Raw genomic sequence first — 21,808 nt, 5'->3', positions numbered from 1 at the left:
AGGAGGGCAGACTGCACATGTGCTAGGGCCGTACAAGTGCTATTTAGAAAAGCCGGAGGCACTCAAGGGACTACAGAAAGAGGCACTTTAGTGACATAATACTGAGAGCCTGAGCCATGTTCTGTAAATGCTCATTGTGATGAAGTGTTTGGTATTTGTTCTCATACTGTTGTATGTATACAGTAGGTTGCTGATGCTTGCAATAAATAATTTGCAGCTAATGTTGTTGACAGTACTATTGATGAAGTATAAAAACATGTTTGAGGGCTGCTGTTCTCTTAAAACCTTTTTTACTTTATCAGACAACTTTCCTAACTTTCTGTATGCCACTAGAAAGGAGAATGGAATTACTTGTTTGAGGTACACAGAATTAAGGGATGGGCACACATCCAGGGAATCTCAGAGGGAAGTATGGGCTGTGTGCCATGCACTGAACTTGCTACATATGTGCACATCTGATCTAGCATGTGCACACTACACAGATGGTTAGCAATTGCACAGATCAGCTCCACGGAGCATGTCCAGATCCCACTAACCAGGGTGTCTGGAAATACTGGTGATATGGCCAGTCTGTGATTTCTCTCCTCGTTCTTCTTCCCAATCCTGAGATTCTGTCTAAGGAAGGAGGAGGAAGAAATGGAAAAGAGGACGTGCTGAGGCAGACAGATATACCAGGCTCGTGTTAATGTTGGACATGCTGAAAATGGTGAGGTTACCATAAAGCAATGAGCTTCAGGACCTCAGCTGAGCCATAATCTACTGTGTGTGTATTTTTAGTTTGCTGTTGCAATGTAAAAAGTATTCACTTCACTTAAGCTATGTCATAATAGCTTACTGTGAATATTGAAATAAAATGCTAATTAGATACAGTTGGAAGAGAGCACATGGCAAATTACTGTAATACCACTGATGGCTGGTAACTCGTATGCCTATGGCATGATCAGTTTTGATCAAATACTTTCCCTTTTAATCCACTTGCTCTTTAATAATGTCTTCTCTAACTAAAACCTGCACCAATTTAAAGTTCAATTAATGTAACTTTTATAAGTTAGAATGTTTTTCTTAACCAATTAAACAATAATTAAAAGCAGAATATTTCCTAAATCCTTAAGGCCTCTTCATTAAAATGGAGAAAATTCTTCTTCACAGGACTCTGGCTCATTTTAATTTCTCTAAATAAAAATATAGTTCGTGTTCCCAAATAATTTATGCCTAAAAAATCTACTTGATACTGTTTTAAAGTGTCGATCTAATTTTAGGTAGTCTGACTATTCTCCCATTGGTAAGCAGATTTTTATGCTAATATTTTGCATTGAAAATTGTGATGGATCAAATCAGAGCTTTGAACTTTGTGAATGTGATGCCACATATGTACATCACAAGACAACTTTGGGGGGGTTTTTAGGGTTGGTTTTTTTATTTGTGTGACGCATTTAAAAATCCATGTTTTTCCATGACCTCAGGATCTCTGCAACAGCTGTAGTCTCACTGATACCCATGACAGTCTCCTCTTTTTAACAGTACAGATTTATTAATTTTCTGAAGAATTATACATGCACTTCATAATTTATATTTATGCACTTTATAATCCCAGGCTATTATTTACCCAACTCTTGATTGATTACCAGAATTCTCAGGCTCTACCTGTATAAATGGCAAGCTACATGAGTAACTTAATTTCTGTAAAAGGTAAGACTTTTTTATCTGCTCAGAGTTTTGATCTGATAAATCCTGCAATACAGTCAGAGCACCAATTCTTCTGGTGCTGTCAGTCTCTGTTAAATTATCATTCGTACTTTTCAGAAAATATAAAGATAACATCCACAGAACAGAAGCCAGTCTGATCATTTGCACTACACATTTACTGTTCATTTTGTTAGAATCATACTGCTTTTTACAGTCATTGGTCTTTGAATGAATTACCTAAAGGTCACATATAGGTGTCTTAGTAGAATTTCTTGTCCCTTTCTGAGGCAGTTTGGAAAAAAAATGGTAAATTTTGTTTAAATGAGAGAAAGGCAACTATTCCTTGGATATTGGAACTTCTGTACATAGGGAAAAATAGTATCAGACTTGGCTTTCTCCCATATTATATAGCCAATAGAAAATATTAATTCAAGATTTAGTCTATGAATATTTAGGGACTTGTATCCTTCTTCCAGTACACTCTGATTCTATTTAATTTGAGGGGTAAAACAGAGTTCCTTGATGCCATCATTACTCATATTTGGGCATAAGTTGAATTCGTGTGTTGTATAGATGTAGCTAAAAAAAATAATTTTCAGTGTTTGGACCGAACAGCTGTTTTCTTCCCTCTTATACTTGTTTTTGTAAGGTAGTCAGTGAAGAATAAATCACTCTATCACAGTGAAGAGGGAGTTCATCTAGTAGAATTAATAGTGCCTCATACAAGTGTGATACCCGCTATGGTTTTCTTCTGTTTTTCAAATGCTGCCATTTCAACCACAGAAAGAGTTTGAATATAGTTGTCACTTCACTTAAAAGCGTATACATTTGGATTGCATGCTTGTATGGGAATCTTTATCCCTACCCCAGAGCACAATGTTCATTGTTTCTTAAAAAATGTTACCTATTCATCTTACGTTTGTCTTCTTACTTCCTTTTAAGTTTCTCTTTCACTTTAGATGCTGCAGATGTTTTTTTTCCTTTAAAGTTCACAGATTTTATCCCTGATTCATTTCAGAGAATATGCTTTGCTTTGCAGATCTATGTTGCCTATGAATCTTGACTACAAAAATTGCTTTTCAGTGCAGTTAATAATGCCATAATTTATAAATTTCATAAGCAGTATGTCCTTGTGCTAATTCATTTTTTGTTAACACATTATTATTTGAGGTATTCTGAGTACAATCATGTAAGTTCAGATGCTATATAGTGTGTATATATATAAAACTTTGGTCAGGTTACAGCAGACCCATGCTGCCTTTTTTTCTGACTATAATCAATATGCTAAGTTTGGGAATGCACAGTTAATGCTGCCTTTTTTTCATACCATATATATTATTACTACTGGTCTGTAATGTAGCAAGTACATTATGGTTAAAAATGGTTGTACATCTTTTTGAAGCTTAACATGAAGGTTTTCTAGCTGGAAATTGAACTTTAACTTTGAAAAAGCCCTTGAACTTTAATTTTAAATATATTATTAGAACTACCAAACAGTTTAGGTTGGAAGGGATCTCTGAAGGTTATCTGATACCACCCCCAGCTCAAAGTTGTCCTAGCATCACAGTTAGAACAACATGCTCAGTACTTGCACAGTCAAGTTTTGAGTATCTCCAAAGCTGAAAATCCCACTATCTTTTTGCGAACTTTTTGAGGACTGACTGATCCCAAGATGAGTAAGTTCCTTAGGAACTTTCATTGTAGAAGCTTGTGACCATTGCCTTCATGATGTTTTTGCACCTCTGAGAAGAGGGCAATTCAGTCTTCTACATAACTACCTGTCATATTGTTGAAGACAGCAGCTGAACTTAGCCTTCTCTCCAAGCTGAGTACACACACACTTTTCTTAGTCTCTGTCCATATGTCATATGCTCAAGTTCCGGAAGTTGGTGGCCCTCCTCTGGAGATGCTCCAGTTTATTTATGTATTTCTTGCAGGGTGGAATGCTCCAGAGATAGACGTTCCATTTAGAAGTGAATAAAATAATTTCCATAACCCTGTTGGTTATATTCTATCTAGTACAGCCCGGTGTGCAGACAACCCTCATTGCCTCAAGAGTATGCCACAGACTCCTCCTAAACTTGCTGTCCACCAGGATCCTGAGTACTTTCCTGAAAAACTTGCATGGAGTTGTTTTTATCTTAGGTGCAGGACCTTGCATTCATCTTCATTTGAGGGATGGGGAGGGGAGAGGGAGAGAAAAGGAGGTTACAGTCAGCCAGTTGGCTAGGTTTAGCACAATGGCTGACAAAGTGATAGCAAAGGAAGGAGCAGAAGTTGAGAACAGGACTAGTAAAGTTGTGGATTAGAAGGTGTATCAAGTTACAGATTGTCACTGATACCACTTGCATCCTGCTTTCTACTTCAGCCTCTTCATAATGCTTCTTGTGGAGTTGCGAACATATTTCAAGTTTGTGGTTTCTTTTTTTTTTTTCAAATATGTGTGCATAAGCAAACTTCTTAACAGCAACAACAAATGATGTAGTTAAAGTTTGTGTTTTGATGGTTACTAATTTTGGAATCAGCACCAGGTAACTTTTGATTGTCCCAGAACACATCAGTTTTCATGGTTCTGTTTGCAGTTTCCAGATATGGTTTCATGCGATTTGAGTTAAAAGAGGTTTTGGTGCCCAGTTGTGAGTGAGGCAGACCATCTGTTTTAAAACACCACTTACTACTGTGGTCCTTAAAACTCACCAGCACCTGTTTGGAGGCTTGGGATTTAGAGTCTTGCTTTCTGACATTCAAAGCTTAGAAGGACCCCCCCAGTCCCTGGAAAAATATTCTTGTTAATAAATTGCCATGTAAGGATGAGCACTATTTCTTCCTAGTGTAACTTCTTTTTTTAAAAAAATATGGCTGCAGTTGCATGCTGAGAGGATAAGGAGGAAAGACATTCAGAGGTGAGCAATAGCTTCTGTGCATGAACTTTCACAGACAGAACTACTCTGCTTGGCATTGAGATAATAATGGAAACGGGATATGGGACTGATGATCCATGAAAGCATGAAGGGTGAGGAGAATGAGCTGATTGGCCAAGCAATATAGGAAGGGCAAGATTTCCGATGAACTTATCAGACATCAGTTATAAAAGAAGCAAAAAGACATTGTAAAATACATAGTAAATGTATTTTACTATACAATCACTGCTCAATTCTTTGATTTTAAAAGCATATGTTAGAAAAAAAATTGCATGGGTTCAAACAGAAATTGACCAGGTTTATACAAGAATATCAAGTGAAATGTTGAGCACAATGGTGCTTTGAGCACAGACTTTGACTTAGGATGTCCATACAACACAAGAATATTCCAGGGTAATGACTGGTCTATGTCCTGTTTTAGGTTGGCTTTATTGTGTATTGAAGTGTTTATTGACCTGTATTAGCAAGTTCCTATGCTTATAAATGGAGTTATGGAGTTACATTGTGTCATGACTAAAGTTTTCTGAATATTTTTCCTCTGGATATTTTTTGTAAAATTAAATAGTTTTGAGATTCGTCTAAGCTTAGTAATCAAAGAGTAAATATTTTAAAAGAAAGGTAATGTATGAACTGAGCAGTGTTTTAATGCAAATGTGCCTAGTAATACGAATTCTTTTCTACTGAAAGCAAAAAGCTACTGATATTTCAAATAGGCAAAAAAGAAATAAAGCAGAAGAAAAATGCAAAACATGGCAGAACTCCTCAACTTTCAGGGGGGGTTTTTTGTTTGTTTTGGTTTGGTGTTTTTTTTGTTTTTGTTTTTGTTTTTGTTTTTTTGTTTAATTTCCTATTAAGAAATTTAAAAAATACCTAGCAAAACATAATTAGGAATTGTGTTAGGGGCTGTTCCCTAATTCAGTCTCAGAACGGCATCTTTGTCAGATAATTGCACAGGGCTGGCAGAAGTTTCCAGGAAGACCTACAGGGCAGCTGGGGTGTGTCAGCAGTACATGCCCATTAAAGGAAATTAATTGGCTTGAAAAAGTAATATTCATGGTGAGATTAAAACATCTACATGTAGCTCTTTGGTTCTGTAGCTGAATCTTTCTCCTAATTTAGGTGTCCTCAACATCTACTCATCATCTTAGTTCCTCTTAAAGCAAAACAACATTGGAAAAACATGTGATGGAGGCTGGGAGCTTCTCATCTCTCTCTGAAGTAGACATATTCTGTCTGACCACCTTAATATCCTTCAGGCAGTGTTGACTGTCTTGACTAGATTTTCACTGACTATAATGGGACTTCACCACCTACATGCCTGTGTCTTAACCTTAAACTGAATCCTGCTTTCAACTGCAGCTTTTAGAAACAATTAATTGGCCTTTTCTTGCTCTGTAAGTTCCTTTGCAACCTTTTTGCTATGTTGCCTCTTTTATGCCCCATCCTTTTCAGGCTACTATTTCTCTCTTAATTGTTTCCTATCCCCTTAGAAGGCACACTTATTGTAGGAGGTCTGTTCTCCTGAGTCCTGTCATAAAAAAAAACTTGTTACAACTGTAGAACATATAGTTGAAACAAGGAAATAGGAATAAAACCTCAATGTTAAATGTATGAATTTTGTCACAAACCCTTCTTTGGCTATCTTTTATTTAATTGGTCATCTTTTTTAAGGTGTTTAGAACCTCAGATCACAATTTTTTGCCTGTGTGTCTATCAAGTCTTTGATTAAGCTATAAACCACTGCAGTAATGCAAATAATAAATGTGAGTAGGCAGCAGGACTTCTTAATGTTACATAGTTATCCTCCACTAAAGTATTAGTAGCAATTCTAGGTCCAAATTCAGCAAAGAATTTAAGCATATTTCTATGCTAAAGTCATCTCTGGGAAAAGCAAAGCATGCAATCTGACAAGATTTGTTTTTTACTGGCCTGTAAAGTAGTCCCCCCTGTATGTAACACATGCCTTGGACTGATGGTAGTCTTTTCAAGAAGTGGATTCAAGATTATAGTCTTTTCAAGAACCATGAAAGCTTTGAACTTGTTGATTTTGTAAAATAATAAAGAAAACTACTTTCTGCCAAGTTTATGTACTCACTTTTAAGCTGGAAAAATTCTAAGCTTTCTATAAGGAGTTTTCTTTATCTATTTTTTTCTCCATTTGAGATTTTTAATTCCCTTTATGGATTCTTGTTTAGTCAAAAGTGTTTACAGTGGGGACTATCACTTAAATAGGGATAACAACTAATAATAAACTAGGAGTCATGAAAACTAGAAGCTGAAAAGACTTATTACATTGTTTAAACCTTCCCGTGCCATTTTAGGATTGTTCCTTGCATTATAAGTTCCACTGCTTTCTTTGGTCCAGTTTACTTCCTTACACTACTCTCCTAAGAACACTGTTACAGTATTCAATGCCTTCTTGTCGTTCCCCCGCTTCCAGAATTCAACTATGACAATTTTAACTTACCCTGACTTCTCATATATGTGTATGAGGTACCTCTTTTTGGTACCTTTAACTTCTCCTTTTTAGCAGTTTTGGACCTTCCACCATCCTTGAAGTTTCTGCTCTTCTTTCAGTTTGTATTTGCATTCTATGAGTTTAATTTTTAATATTTTGTCATAAGCTGTTCCTTCCATTTCCATAATTGTTTTTATTGCTTTTTTTGTTTTTTTTTAATTCTGAATTCTCCTGTTTGGTACTAGTTCTGTGGACATGCTTCTCCTTCTTGCTGAAGCCAATGGGAAAAAATGAAGGCATGCTACTACTCATAAATCTTTCCTGCAATTTTTATCCTGTATCCATAATAAATTCTTTTTTTTTTCTTTAGCTGACTCAAATGTATGAGCATTTTGCAGTTTCTGTATCCAATGGGACTAGGACTATTATCTATCCTGAGTGAACATAGTCATCACCTAGCTCAGATGATTCCTCTAGCTGGCAGGCCTTTTATTAATTTGACTGTGTCTGACTGGCTTCCAGACCAGATAGTTTGCATTCTGCCAGTTGTAAGCATGGGCAAAATTTGCAACTCAGCGTGCCTTCATGGAAATACTTTGAGGACATGATCAGTAATTTTGAGCAGCTGAGGCCAACAACACTGATGAAAATACTACTTAGAGTCCTTTGCTAAATATCAGAAGTACTGCCTAAATGAAAGCTCCAGTGTGAATATTCTGAAGCTGTCATCCTTGAGATACATGCTACTTTAGGTGTTTTCTCTCCAAAGTCATGCTAAATGTTTGTATCATTCTAGACAGTAAAATGTTTTCTTCATATGTATGGTGTCAAATGGAGAGTATTCAGGGTAAGTGTTTAACTGGAGCTACCAAGATTTTGGCTGGGATTGGGCATTTGATCCCTCTGATTCTTTTCCCCACTTTTCCCCACTGTAATGGCTTTTGACATTTTGGACCATATATTTGAGGAAAATGTTTGCTTGAGGGCTAACAGCAAGTAGTTACTCAATATTCTATGGGACTTCTGCACATACAGTTGCACCCCTATACATGTTTTGGTTTTTTTGCTCAGTGGTTCATGGGGACCAGACACTAGACAGTTCAATACAAACACTTTATAGCTGCAAGAACAAAATAGTGCACCCCACTTTAGATACTAAAGAATATTTATGCCCCACATGCCTGTAAATTACTAGTTTGGGTACAGTGTGAGCTGCATTTTGTCTCATGACTGAGACAAGGTCTGCTTGAAGTAAGATAAATTATTTTCCTCTGAGTCTTACCTGTATTTACATTTTTGCTGGGTGAAGCCCGCTTCTTTAGATGTACTTTCCACCATGTCCCTGTGCTGTGCTGGAGCAGTATTTGCAAGATGTTCTGCTGAGTCTCATCAAAGTGATCTTTATAACCCTTTACTGGAGGGTCATAGTCAGTGGCACAGGGTGTAGTTGGAGGCCTCTCACTAGTGGTCAATACTGGACCCAATATTGTTGAACATATTTATCAATGACTCAGATGAAGGGGCAGATGGCACCTCAGCAAGTTCACTGAGAACACAAATCTGTGAGGAGTGGCTGGTACCCCAGAGGGCTGTGCAGGCCTTCAGAAGGACCTCAATGGGTTGGAGAGATGAGCAGAGAAGAACTGTAAAATTCAACAAAGGCAAGTGCAGGGTCCTTCCCCTGGGGAGGAATAACCCCATGGACCTGTACAGGCTGGGGGCTGATCTCCTGGGAAGCAGCTCCACGGAGAAGGACCTGGGGGTCCTGGAGGCCAACAAGCCGTCCATGAGCCAGCAGTGTGTTCTTGTAGCCAACAAGCTGTCCATGAACCAGCAGTGTGTTCTTGAGGCCAAGAAGGCCAAAGGTATCCTGGGGTGCATTGGGAAGAGCTTTGCCAGCAGATTGCAGGGAGTGATCCTGCTCTTCTACTCAGCCCTGGTGAGGCACATCTGGAGTGGTGTGTCCAGTTCGGGGCTCCTGAGGACAAGAGAGACATGGAGCATCTGGAGCAGGTCCGATGAGGGGCTACAAAGATGATTAAGGGACTGGAACATCATTTTTTTATGAGGAAAGGCTGAGGGAGTGTCCTGGGTTGCAGGACCATCCCCATCAGCTGTTGAAATCAGGTGGGGCAGTGTTTCCTTGCCTCCTCCCCCCAGACTATCTTTCTGTTAATTGCCCATCATTGTCCTGCCGCCTGACTCAGAGATAACTCCCTCCGGACTATCTTCTGTTAATGAGCCTAATCAACACTTGGCCTCATGACTCATTACCCCATTGTGAGATGCTCCACCCAGAGGGAGGAACCAAGCATCCTATCGTGGATATAATCTGAGGCTGAACACCAGAGACACCGGCTTCCCACTGGATTTCCAGAGGACAGGAGCTACACAGCCACCATTGGACTTCCTGAGGAAGAGCAGACTCTTTTACTACAGGATCACTGCTTCAGAGGACTGCAGCCACCATTCTACCAGACTGCTACCACCACCCTGCCTAACAGGGTGTCAGGTTGTACCTTGACTCTGTCAGTTTGACAGTGTTTTCTTTTACCTTTTTTTTTCCCCTTTTCTTTAATTTCCATTAAATTGTTATTCTGACTTGGTGCCTCCTACTGGTTTGTTTTCAAACTAGTACAGGGAGCTGGGCCTTTCAGTCTCCAGAAGAGATGACTGAGAGGGGATATGATCAATGTCTGTCAGTATCTGAAGGGAGGGTGTCAAGATGATAGACCAGGCTCTTCTTGGTGGTGCCAAACAATAGGACAACAGGCAACAGACAGAAACTGATATATAGAAAGTTCCACCTGAGCATGAGGAAGAACTTCTTTACTGTGCAGGTGACTGAGCATGGGAACAGATTGCCCAGAAAGGCTGTGGAGTCTCTGTCCCTGGGGATATTCAAGAACTGTCTGGATGCAGTCCTGTGCAGTGTGCTCTCACATGGCCCTGCTTGAGCAGATGACCCACTGTGGTCCCTTGCAACCTTACCTACTCTTTGATTCTGGGAATACTAACCTGCTGCTTTAACAAAAGTCACTATGCTGAGAAAATACCAGAAATTATCAGTATATTGTCAAAACTGTTACGGACTGGGAAGGACTATTTTTCAGATACTCATGGATTCGGAGGTAGGGACTGAACTGCTGGAATGGCCAGTGTGTGCTAAACACTTTGTTAGAACCAGCTTTGCTGGTTAATCATTGAGAAGAATTTGGCCAACCAGCCTGTGGTGCCCCTTCCCATCTAGAGGTTTCATAGGAGCCAGACATTAATTACCGGAGGGGTTGCTCAGCTTCAGATCAAAAAAGTAGTTACCTGATGTATAGATATCTCAGCAACTGCTCAGGCTTAATGGCTGTCCTAATTCCCCAAGCTGGTGTTTCTGGGTATGCTAAATGCCAGTGTTAGGAAAAGATAGGGAAGATTAAAGAATGTAAGGATTAGTGGCACTGTAAGGATAAGTTGCCACTGTTCATTTTCACTGATATTAATAAATACAACCAAGTATGAGCCAAGTGGTAGTACCCTAATAGCTTCATTATGTGGAAATCTGCTTTTTTTCCCCTAAAAACAATACAATACAAAAAAAAAAAAGCATTTTAGCATTTAGGTTGTAATTCAGACTCTAATTTTGTATTCCAGGACAATAGTTAAACTGTATGCTTTAACTTTTGCCTATGATGCTATGTTTATCAGTCTGGTAAACAGTCTACTGCTAGGCTGGGCAAGATACCTTGTAGCTCTTGAAAGCATACACATTTTAATGGACAGCAACTACAGTACTTAGACAGCCTGAGCTTTCTGTCCAGTAGAAAAGGGGTTAAAATTTAATAGGGGTTGGGCAGGAGGCAGGGGAAAAAAATCCTAGGCAGAATGTCTCCACACAGAGAAACCGTGAACAGTTAATTTGTGCTCCAAACTGCTAAGGACAGCAGAAAAAAAAGCAACTAGTATAAATAATTAAAGCAGAGATTAGATAAATATTTGGGGAGGGGGTACTGTGGTGGTGTAATTGCTGATGTTAAGGAGAGGTGGACTTCTGTGCTTCCCTTTTGTTCTAAGGTTTCCTACAGCCCATTACTTAGTAACCTGCCATATGCCATAATTTTTAAACTACGTTTTTTTAAAAGCTTGCGTAAGAAAGAACTCTTGGACATAGGCTGGGATGTGACTTTGTCATGCAATATGGCTTTATGATTCATTCATTTTCCCAGACTTTATTTCTCCAGAGCAGGTCCTGGGTTGGCATCCTGAGCCCTGCAAAAGATCCACAGGGCTGAGTGGAAGGAATATAAATGCTTCACTGGAGCCAGACTTTGGCTGGGGCAGTAGCTGTCAATACACTGAAGTTGAAATACATAGACAGGGAGGTGGGGGAGGTGTTTTGTGGTGTCGCAGATACCAGGAATACCTTATTTTGGGAGTAGAGAATTAGGATTTTTTATATGTTCACTAACAGGGTTGTTTCTTGTTTCAGAGATAAACAGCTACAAGATCAGAAAACTGAGCCTGGGGTTTATTGTTTAAAAGGGGAAAAATCCAAACATGTTTTAGTAACAAGGGGTGGCTTCACATATAAATATCTATATAAAAAAAACTTGAAGACTATAAAAAATTAAACTGGAGACTAATATTCAACAAATTAAATATTCTGCTATTGAAGAAGGGGGAAGCAAGTGATTTACAAAAAAAATATTAAATGTTCAGTGGATAATTTCTAACAGAGCCCTTAAAAATAAAACTTTGATTAAAATACTCTTCAGAGCTCAGAAATACTTGCAAACACGTCAAAGGGCACAAGAGCTCTAATAATCCATCAGTTAAACTACTGTGATTTTTTGTATCTGTTTTCCTATGTTCATATTCTTGTCTTTGACAATATGAATGGGTAACCTTATAAAACATCCTGGATGAATTGTGGGGTTCTGTGCCCCATCAGTTTCTGTGGTAATCTGGGGGTGTCCTCAGGTACCTGCACGTACCCTGAGCTGAGCTCTTGCTCGCACACTGCAGCCAGCCTGTGCGGCGAGCCCAGCCTGGTGCTCTTGGAGACCGGGAGATGCAAGGTACTTTTTTTTTTTTTAGCAGACGGTAAATGATTCCTATTCTTTGCTCCACAGAACATCCGATGTGGTGCCCAATCGGCTGAGAAAGCTGCACAGACGTCAATGTGTGTGTTGTGTGTGTGCGCGCCTGCACAGCCAACTGCAGCTGGAACCTCCATTAGAGCAGCCCTATTGATTTCTGGTTCACACTGCAGTAACAGGGCTAGAGTGCAGGGCGAGGGGAGAAGGCGGGGAGGTGGGGGGGAATAATCCCAGTGGTTTAAAGACAAGGCTTAACCGACGGCACATCGAGGTGTATGTGCATATGTATAGCACATATACGGCAGTTTCCAGCGATATGCCACTGAGCTGCTTGCTTAAAAAACCACCACCAAAAATCCCCAGGCAGAGCAATTCCCAAATCTCAGGAAACAACAGTCTGCCCAGGTTTCAGATCCCCCCCCCTACACATGGATTGATGTTGATGCTTTGTCGATGCTAGGTTTGCGCACCGGAGCTGGCCGCAAAATAGTCCTGTTTTGTTAAAGGACTATAGGAGATGCACACTTTAAATGGCTCTTTCTCTATGCACACATTTATCTGCTTGGGGACTGTGGGGGGGTTAGAAATCCAGTTTGTGTGTGTCAAGCACAGGCCATAGAGAGCTCCAGGAAGCTGCTCTGCGTTTACTGGCAATCATTTTCTCGTGATGCATAATGCACAAGGTGCCAATGCAAGCTGAGGTGTAAAAATCAGGGGCGGGGGGGGGTGGTATGGTGTGTGTGAAAATGGTGTGTCTGGTAGTGACTGAGCTTTCCTCTTCATCTGAGGTTTCTTTCTCAGCTAATATGTGGGAATAATTTATAGCTGCATGTTAATATGTTTTCCTGGTATTTCAGCACATCTGTGAAGAAAATCCTTGCAAAGCCAGGATTTCAAAATCCTTGTGTGTCTTTTCACAATCACTGCATGTCAGTCTGGCAAACTCTAGCTGTGAGCAGTATACAGCGAAGGGGGGGAAAGCCCCCAGCACCATTATCTGTTTAGGGGGTGGGGGAAGGGGCGACGGTAATACCTTTAAAAACCCGAAAGGCGGTAAGCCATTATTAGCAAAAGCTATATTGAGCATGCTTGCCAGACAGGCAGTGCAGCGCAGCTCAGCTCTAGTTCCGCCCAGACATGTGCCTTGCCATTTTCATTTTAATCAGTCTGCTCAGGATGGCTGCTGATTCATTTTGCGGGATGGCCCCCTGGGAGCCAAGGTGAAAGCCTGAGGCGAGCTGCTATTGCATCAATGCAGCACTCCACATCAGACACAGGGAGGGGAGGCAAGGCTTCGGCAGCAGATCGAGTTCAAAATACCAGCCTCACTATTAAAAAAACAAACCAGTACTCCCCCTTCAAAAAAACCAAAAACCAAAAAAACAAACAAAAAGCCTTCTGTGGAAGTAATAATATTAAAAAAAGAAAAAAAAAAAAGGAAAAAAACCAAAAAGAGTATAAATCCAACACCCCCCTCCCAGATCATCAAATAAAACACAATTATCGGAGAAAAATCTCTTCTGCTCCTTCCTTCTCCTTGTACCCTGGAAGCTCTGGAGCTACAATTTCTTTTCACAGTGCCTTGTTTAAAAAGAAAAAGGATGCTCTCTATTTCTCTATTTACCTGATAACTAGCGGGGGGTGGGATACCTGATTTAGCTGGAGACTTTGATTTGTGGGATTGACAACCTTATTATGCAGTGAGCTTATTATTGATATTATTCTGCTCTCGGTTGCCATGACCACCTTGTGAGAGACATTCAATTTTCTCTCTTCCATCATCATTATCTATGAGGCCATCTGTTGTGGAAAATGAATTCAGCCTCATTTGCATGACTGATAAGCAAATTTTTTTTTATCTATTTAACAGAAGGTCATATGCCGGGGATTTGGAGCTGCTGAAAAAAAAAAAGTGGAGGGAAAAAAAAAGGCATCTCGAGAGGATGAGTGGGAGTGCGTGCATTAGAGGATGTATGTGGAAGTAAAACAGATCCCTCAGGCCTGCTAGCCTATCCTACTGCATTTGTCATTCCTGCCAGGGCGACATTTTTTCCCCCTAAGCTTCTGCACACTAAAGAGAGTGAGAGCTTTTTCCCTGCAGTCTTCTTGAAGCCCCCCTGGTTTTTTTACTCAGTGTTGGTGGGTGTATTTTAATATATATATATATTTTTTAATTCCCTGGAACATGGGGTATCTTTTCAGTGTTCAGTGAAGAAAAAAGCAGCCTTTTCTGGGTCTCTGTGGTATGCTTCTTACTCCTCATCCTTTCAAAGTTGTAGTAAGCCAGGGCGTTTCTTAACCATGCTGAAATGTCTTGCTTATGTTTAACTTGTAAATGGTTAACAGTGCAGGTGTGGGCTGTGTTTTGTGCAGGGTGGGGGTTGATTCTTGCAGCTAACTGGGAAGATTATTGTGATTTTTGCAGTCATTCTGTCGCTTGTACTTAAATGTCCATTGTTTGCTCTTTTCAAGTTCTTCTGGCAATACTGCTGTGCAGCTGAAATTGTATTGGGCTGTAGAATAGCTGATAAAGAAATCCTAAAGAATGTGTTTACTATATGACTGCATAATGTTGCATGCATTAAGCATGTTGTTGTTTATATAAACTTGCTGCATGTGGACAGTACTTGTTTGATATGGAGAACCCGAGACAAACTTCACAGATTGGAATGCTCAATGACAGCCGAATGCAATTAAATAAAAGATGATAAGATACTATATTTTGCACTAAAATGACTTTTGAAAACAATGGATTTGTACTTCGAAGGGGAACTTTGTATAACAGTAGCATTTTTTAAACAACACTATCTTAAATGTTTCGTATCTGTAATACATTTTCTTTAAAGAGAAGAAAATAAGTAAGTAAGGAGTGGTTAATTCAGTTAACTCTCTGAAAACATCATAGTATATATTTCGGTTTTAAAATAGTTCTGATAAGTAGTCCATGTACATTTAGTGCAGATTTGTTAATCCTATTAATTTAGTGCTAAAATGTAGCCAAAGAGTATAAAAGAAAACAACTTATATCAGTAAAAAAGAAACTACCTCGTGTCTTATAGAACAGGTGTTACACAGGTTTGGTTTTTTTAATTGTCACTAACAAAGATTGAACTCAATGGAACAGAAGCATGCCATTTTCTTCTGAGTTCTGAACAACGTGCACAGCCTCATCTAGGCAGAGGAGGTTTTTTTAAACCTTTATTTCTTTTCCGAAGAAGTAATGTGTGGATAAAAGTAGGCTTTTTACATGATAAATGCTTTACCTGGTTGATGATACTCCTTTAAAGGTAGAAAAGGAGAAATGCAGCATTCTCTTTCTTGCAAATAAATACTTCTGGATTTTATTTGTAATCTACGGGGAATATTTTTTTTTATATTTCACACTTACAGTGGAGAAATGGTCATGGGTGCTGGATTTCAGGTGGTGAGAAGTTTCACTTTTATTGAGGTCAGCTAGAGACTAGATCTGTGACTTGTCTACATTAAGTAACTTACCCTAAATTACTTGAGTAAAATTCCTATTTTTTATGGGTTTATTTTTTTTTAGAAGACACTCTGCAACAGATCTAGCATTAATTTGGTGTGATAATCTATCTCTGATATTTGTTCAAAGGGTACTCTTTTCTCCTATCCCTCTGATTTCAGAAAGAGTATGTTTCTTGTATATTTTTAAAAAGGAATAAGATTTAATGCTTTTTTGGCATCCGCCATATTTATCATGCCTATTGGAGTCTGTGGTGGAAGTTAGCTCACAGAACTAGTTTCACACTCAGAGCTCAGCCCAGTGCAGCTCTGGCAGCTGCAGGGAGTGAAGGGTGTCTGAAACGGTGCTATTTTCCTCAATGGACTTCAGCTGGAAGTAATGGCATACTGTGCATTAGCAGGCTGTCTTGTAGCACGCAGAGGTTGAGGTCTCCGTCTTATACCCACCTTCCCCCTCCACTTGAATTGTCAGCATCTTCCAAAGGCTGGTGAATAAAACCTGCTAAACTTCGGGAAAAGCCTAACAGATAATGCAGTCGATTCCCTTCCCCTGCCCCCCAAAAGTTAATTACCGAGCTTGGTTGGATTCCTCCCTGCCACCCTGACATTTGACTGCTGCTAATTCACTGATTAATCTCATTAATGTGATTATAGCAGGATTTGGAGTTGGCTGCCATTGTTCTGCAGACAGCGCTATTCAGCCCCAGCCCTCGCCGCCCCCCTCGGCGCGTCTATGCGGTTCCTTCAGCACCGGGAGCTGTCCGGCTCCCCGGGAGCTGTCCGCACCGGGAGCTGTCCGCCCCGGGAGCTGTCCGGCTCCCCGGGAGCTGTCCGCACGGGAGCTGTCTGCACTCACCGGCCCCGTGCCCAGCGACTGCTCCCGCAGGTAAAGGCAGGAGAGGCTTCATGCCTTCTAATTAGGTGGCGGGAAGATGGCTGTGGTAAAGTGCAAGTCTCTTAATTTAAATTTATTTAAATTCTTCCTCTCTTCCGAGAGCTGTCTTCGCCTGCATTCTGTTTTCTGGGATCGATCCATGGGGCAGTGGAGTTTAAACAGCACTTCCTTGCAGCAGTGCAATTTAACTCTCAGGAGGTGAGGGACATTACAGGTGTTGTCATACTTAGCCAGACTTTCGCGTCCTAGTAGAGAGTGCTTTGTTGAGCTAAATGTTTTCATTTATCTGTTTGGGGTTTTTCTTTTCTTTCTTTTTTTTTTTTTTTTTTTTGTGCAAAACCCCCCAGCATGCTCCAGCTTGTCACCTCAAAAACTATGTTTGCCCTCACCAACACTATTGTGCCCAGGGTCTTTTCTGCATCTGCACTGCACATGCCCATTTTCCGGAGTTTGGCAATAGGAAGCATTTTATTGATTTAAAATTGATCTGGAAGATCTTTTTAAGGTCTCATTATACATATAAATGACTTTTGCAGTCTTCAGCTGCAACACTATTTTATATTCAAGTTCGTAGGTTAGACAGTTTTAAATCAGACTAGGAACAACTTCTTTAAAGTAAATCACTTTACGTAGCACGGGGGCTCTGCCCCATTTGGTATTTTTACTTTTATTCTCTAGAAGATACATTGTTGTCATTTAATAACAGCCAATTGCACATGCGCAGTAACTTTTTTTTTTTACCATCTTCTTTCATTTGTATTCTTTATGAGCATGACCCTGTACTGGAAAAACTGAAGCCACATATTACACTCTAGTGTGTGAAGGATTTGCCAGGACAAGCAACGAACTCCCACAAATCACTAAATTCAAAATACTTTTAAGAGAAAGTGTTTTGCTGAAAAAAAAGGTGGGATCTGTTAAAGAACATACTGCATTTTAAAGGATTTGAGTGTAGTAAATGTCAGTGAAACATCTGCAGCCATTGTAATATATGGATAAATAACAATTTACGTTCAAAACTGAGAAAGTGCACTTAACCCAAAAAAGTCTGTTGCTTTTTTCTACTATGACTTTCACGTAGTTTCTCACTCACTGCTATTATATTCTCAATAGGGTTTCCTATTTTTTTAAAATTTCCCTTTCTTCTCATTTCTTTTTCACCCAAAATCAAAAGCCCAGTGAGTAAAGTATTGTCTCCTTAACTGCTTTAGAGAACTATACGTTTAAAGGATGTATAAAATAGGATTGCATAGGAACAGGTTTTAACAGTGACAGCCACAATATGCAAGCCAATTAAGGCTGCTCGTTAGCGGGTATATTCTTGTAATACTCCTGTCAAGCTGAAATTGTACTCCCTTATTGACAGTAGTGGGTTCTTCTGATGCTTGAATTCTGCTTTCTGTGTTTGTCTAACGTTTCAAGACTCACTAGAAACTGCTACTAGCCAGAAAGTAAAAGAAATGGAAGGTTTTCAAGCGTACTCTACCTGAAGTTTGCTAACCTGGCCAACTTAACCTGCAGGAAAAATACTGTGCTCTCATTAACGCCGCTTAAACATGACCTGCATCTCCTTTTCCCCATGGATAATGCACACTGACGAGACACAGGCTGGGGGAGGGAGAATCCAACCCACAGCATTAAACCCATACCCTAATATCTTATGGAGGATAATTAGGCCAATGAATTACCAGTCTCCCAAATTTCTTTCCAGACTGTTTTTTTTTTGTGAATGCTTCTAATTTATGCAGTGGCCTCCCCCACCCCCCTTAACACTGACCAATACAACATTTATATACATTTTGTCCTCATTAGAGCAAATATTGTTTTTGTCTTCAGTGGGAGGAGCACTGGGCCTTTTCTTTGTGTCACCCCAAAGGCTGGACAAGATGATGAGGGTTTTTTCCCCACATAAATCACCTTCAAAAAGTTTGACAACACCTGCCATGATATATGTACCACATAGTTGCCTTCACTATCCTATTAAGGGTAGCTAGGATCTAACATAAGGAAGCTAGCTCGAGCAGAGGGAGAAGACAAGCCTTGATTTTTCAAACGCAAATACCATTATCCAAAGGTTCTGCATGTAAACCTGACGTTAGAAATGCTGAGATTCATCTGTAGAGGTGTAGATACCCTATTCACTTACAAGGGAGCCCTTTCATTGCCAGGTGTGCATGTGTGCTTCTCAGGCTACGTTGATTTGTGTGGAAAAAACCCAAACTGACATGCCCTTGCTACGACACAAACATGGTAGCTCTCCCTCCCTGCTACGAGGAGGCTTTTCTCCCCGCAGACCGGCTCCCCCCACCCTGCGCGGTGCCCTCCGCGCTCCCCGCCCGCACCTGCGGCCCGGCCGCTCCGAGGGTTCCGCGCCTCGGTCTCGGGGGAGCCCTCCGAGTGCAGGGAGATGTAATCAGAGATGACAGAGAAGAATTAAGGAAAAAAAACCCAAACAAAAACCTCAAACCACGAGCGAGGAGATGGGGGGGCGGGGGAAGAGACACGTAAGTCTTTTTTTTTTTTTTTTTTTTTCCCTTGGCTTTCAGAGGGAAACACTGCGTTTTCCACCAAAAGCATGGATGTCGTGAGGGCTCTGCTATTGTTAGTCCCTGCCCCAGCAGGCTGGCTCTCCTCTGAATCCCTATCAAAAACCTCCCCCCCCCACTAAGCCCCTCTCCTGCCATCGGAGTGCGGCCGCGGAGCTGCTCTGCCGGCTGGGGATGCGACGGGCTGGTACGCGGAGACTCGCTTTCCCTTCAGACCGCAGTGTGGTGCCTGGCAAGGCTGGGTGGGGAGGGAATGGCAACCCCATACAGTAACCGACATGTCTGGTGTTCACACGTCAGGCAGAGCGGGCTCGAGAGGGATTACCTCCCAGGGCTTGAGGAGGGTGTTCCTCGTGACTTTTGGGTCAGTCTCCCCCGCTTCTGTCGCGGCCAGCAGGGGCTGCCCGCAGTGCCCTGCCAGCCGCGGGGCTGCCCGTACGGAGCACCGCGGAGCAGGGCGAGCCGCGGCAGGGAGGGAGGGAAGAAGGGAGGGCGGGGTACGGGGAGGAGGGGGCTGCAGCAGCACAATGGCAACGAGGAGGGCAACGAGATCGGCAGGCGCGCTTGTGTGTAGGGAGGGCGTGTAGGCTGTGTGCGTGCGCTAGCCAGGGTCCTTCCCGTGCGGAACAGCCTGCCTGCGGGGATGGACGCGCAGGGCGGGCGGGACCCGGCAGGAGGCGCGGCGGTGCCCGGGGCAGGGGCCGGGACACGACAGGGCTGAGTCCGCGGGGGCGTGCGGAGTCGTGCCAAGGCAGGGGGGAGCCTCCGCCTCCGCGTAAAGATCACAGCCTGTCACGCTGCTACCGAAATGACATTTCGGGGACGGGTTTAAACGAAGCGACTCCCCGCTGTCAAGCCGCTCCCGTCGTAGGGACATCCGGCAGCCCGGGGGCGAGCCCTTTAGGGACGCTGCCCACGAGCGGGCGAGCGCCGGAGAAAAGCCTCTGCACAGCCGTGGAAGGCGGTGAGGTGCCTCTTCCCAGTCATTGTCTTTGTGACACGTTTAGTAACGCGGTCCCTGGCTAAGCGCAGGCAGCGAGACCCACAGAGTCCACGTCAAATTGCTGGGGAAACGCTGTTGAGGGTTTGTACATGCAAAGCTGGCCCCTTTATGCGTACGAGCCCTGGATTCTGTTTGGGGCCTTGATTACATAAAGTTGAGCCGTGCAAGTCGGTAATGGTGTAAGGCTGCTAATCTTTTCTTCTGTAAATAGTTAATTTCTTTTGTTTCAAAGGGGAGAAGATGGTGTGAACAGGTAATATAAACAAAGCTTCAGCTAAATTAACTCTAGGGACTCTGGTGAGGTACCCCAGCAGAAAAACGATGGTTTTCAATCATTATTTTCTTTAAAAGATACATTTAGAAGCCTAATTGTTGGGACTTTTTTTTTTTTTTTGGGGGGGGGGGGGGATGTTCTCTATCGGAGACACCATTTTACGCCAGCACAGCGGCAGGGGAGTATTTTTAGCGGTCTCCCCTCCCGGGCGGCTGCGGCGTTTCGGCGTTCCCCTCCATTGGGTGGAACACAGCGCCGGCGCGGCGCCCCCCGCCGCCGGGGAGCCCGGCCGGGGTGCGCGGCCCCAGCCCTGCCCGCCTCCCGCCGCGCCGCGGGGGCCGGGCCTGCGCGGCCGCGCCGGGCACTGCACCGCGCCGCGGGGCCGGCGGGATGGATGCGCGCCGCGCTGCTTAAAGGATGCGGGCTCAGGCGGGGTAAGTCAGCAATCTGCTACAGATGCTGTTCTGCTGCAGTAATGTGGTCTCTAGGGGAACTCGGGCTTGATGCATGCTATGCTGCCTAGGCTTCCTCCAGCCCGTCGCCTCTCTGCTGCTCTTAAATGGAGGTTACAGCTGATCCATCAGCCACAGAGCTGCACGCATGCCCACCTTCTCAGCCTTCAGTGGTGGAAACTTATTAATTTCTGCCTTCGACTTCAGGCCCGTTGGTTTCCTGTCTGAAAGCATTATTACTTTTGTCCATGTGGCAAAATAATTAGCATACAGATGAGAAGGGATCCTGCCTCTGAGCCTCAGTCGCAGGAGAAGATGTGCAGTGGAAAGTTGATTGGATGAATGGAGAACAAATGGTGGGCGTTCAAAAGCATTAGGAGAATTTTGTTGTCGTGGAGCAGGTTTGTCAGTTTTCTGGGTGAATCTCGTAAGATGGAAGGCAGGGTGGCTGGTGCCGAGACGACTGCTTGACAGACTGTGGCCTACTTGAAGGTGCACGTTTGGACTGCATGCATAGATAATTCCTTTGGACTACTTTGTTTTCCAATTCTGCGGCTTTCCTTTTCCTGTTCCCTCAAGGTAAATATGACCTTTTATCACCGTTGTTGCTTGCAGGGCACTTTGCTGTTGTTGACAAAGTGATGGAAAGTTCAACTCTTTGGGCAGTTAACAAAGGAATAGCTTGTACTTCTCCCACCCCAGCTCCACAACACATACTTCTGCGCATAGAGCTGGAGGAGGCTGAGCAGCTCGGGGCCCGATCCTGCTCTCCCTGAAGTCAACGGGGAGTTTGACATTGCTTCCAGTGAGAACAGGATCGAGCTCTCAGTGATTGTTGTTTTAATAACGACTGCTGGAAATGTCAGATTTCTGCTTCCTATTTTCTAGAACAATGTGGGCAGACCTGTAAAATTAGCAACTACTGTTTCAATGAGACCCCTGCTGTGATTAGTTTTGGTTGGTGTGGTATGAATTTTCTTGGTTGAAAGGAAAAAAATGC

At 42.3% G+C, this 21,808-nt stretch overlaps 1 protein-coding gene across 9 annotated transcripts in view; it reads left to right on the top strand.

Moving 5' to 3' along the window:
• Positions 1-14,199: 14,199 nt before the first annotated feature.
• The window catches only part of MYT1L (myelin transcription factor 1 like), a 315,746-nt gene continuing 308,137 nt past the window's right edge, over positions 14,200-21,808 (top strand). For 3 of the 9 annotated variants that reach the window (XM_010393366.4, XM_010393367.4, XM_010393364.4), the window contains exon 1: positions 20,851-21,387. The gene's annotated coding sequence lies outside the window, so the exon portion shown is untranslated. Of the gene's footprint in view, positions 14,295-20,846; positions 21,388-21,808 lie in introns of those variants that run through there. The other 6 variants (XM_019282205.3, XM_010393365.4, XM_019282204.3 and 3 more) reach the window with 5 other exon arrangements.

The sequence above is a fragment of the Corvus cornix genome, chromosome 3 (genome assembly GCF_000738735.6).
Source record: "Corvus cornix cornix isolate S_Up_H32 chromosome 3, ASM73873v5, whole genome shotgun sequence".
Lineage (NCBI taxonomy): Eukaryota > Metazoa > Chordata > Aves > Passeriformes > Corvidae > Corvus > Corvus cornix.
This window is presented reverse-complemented; position numbering and strand designations above follow the sequence as displayed.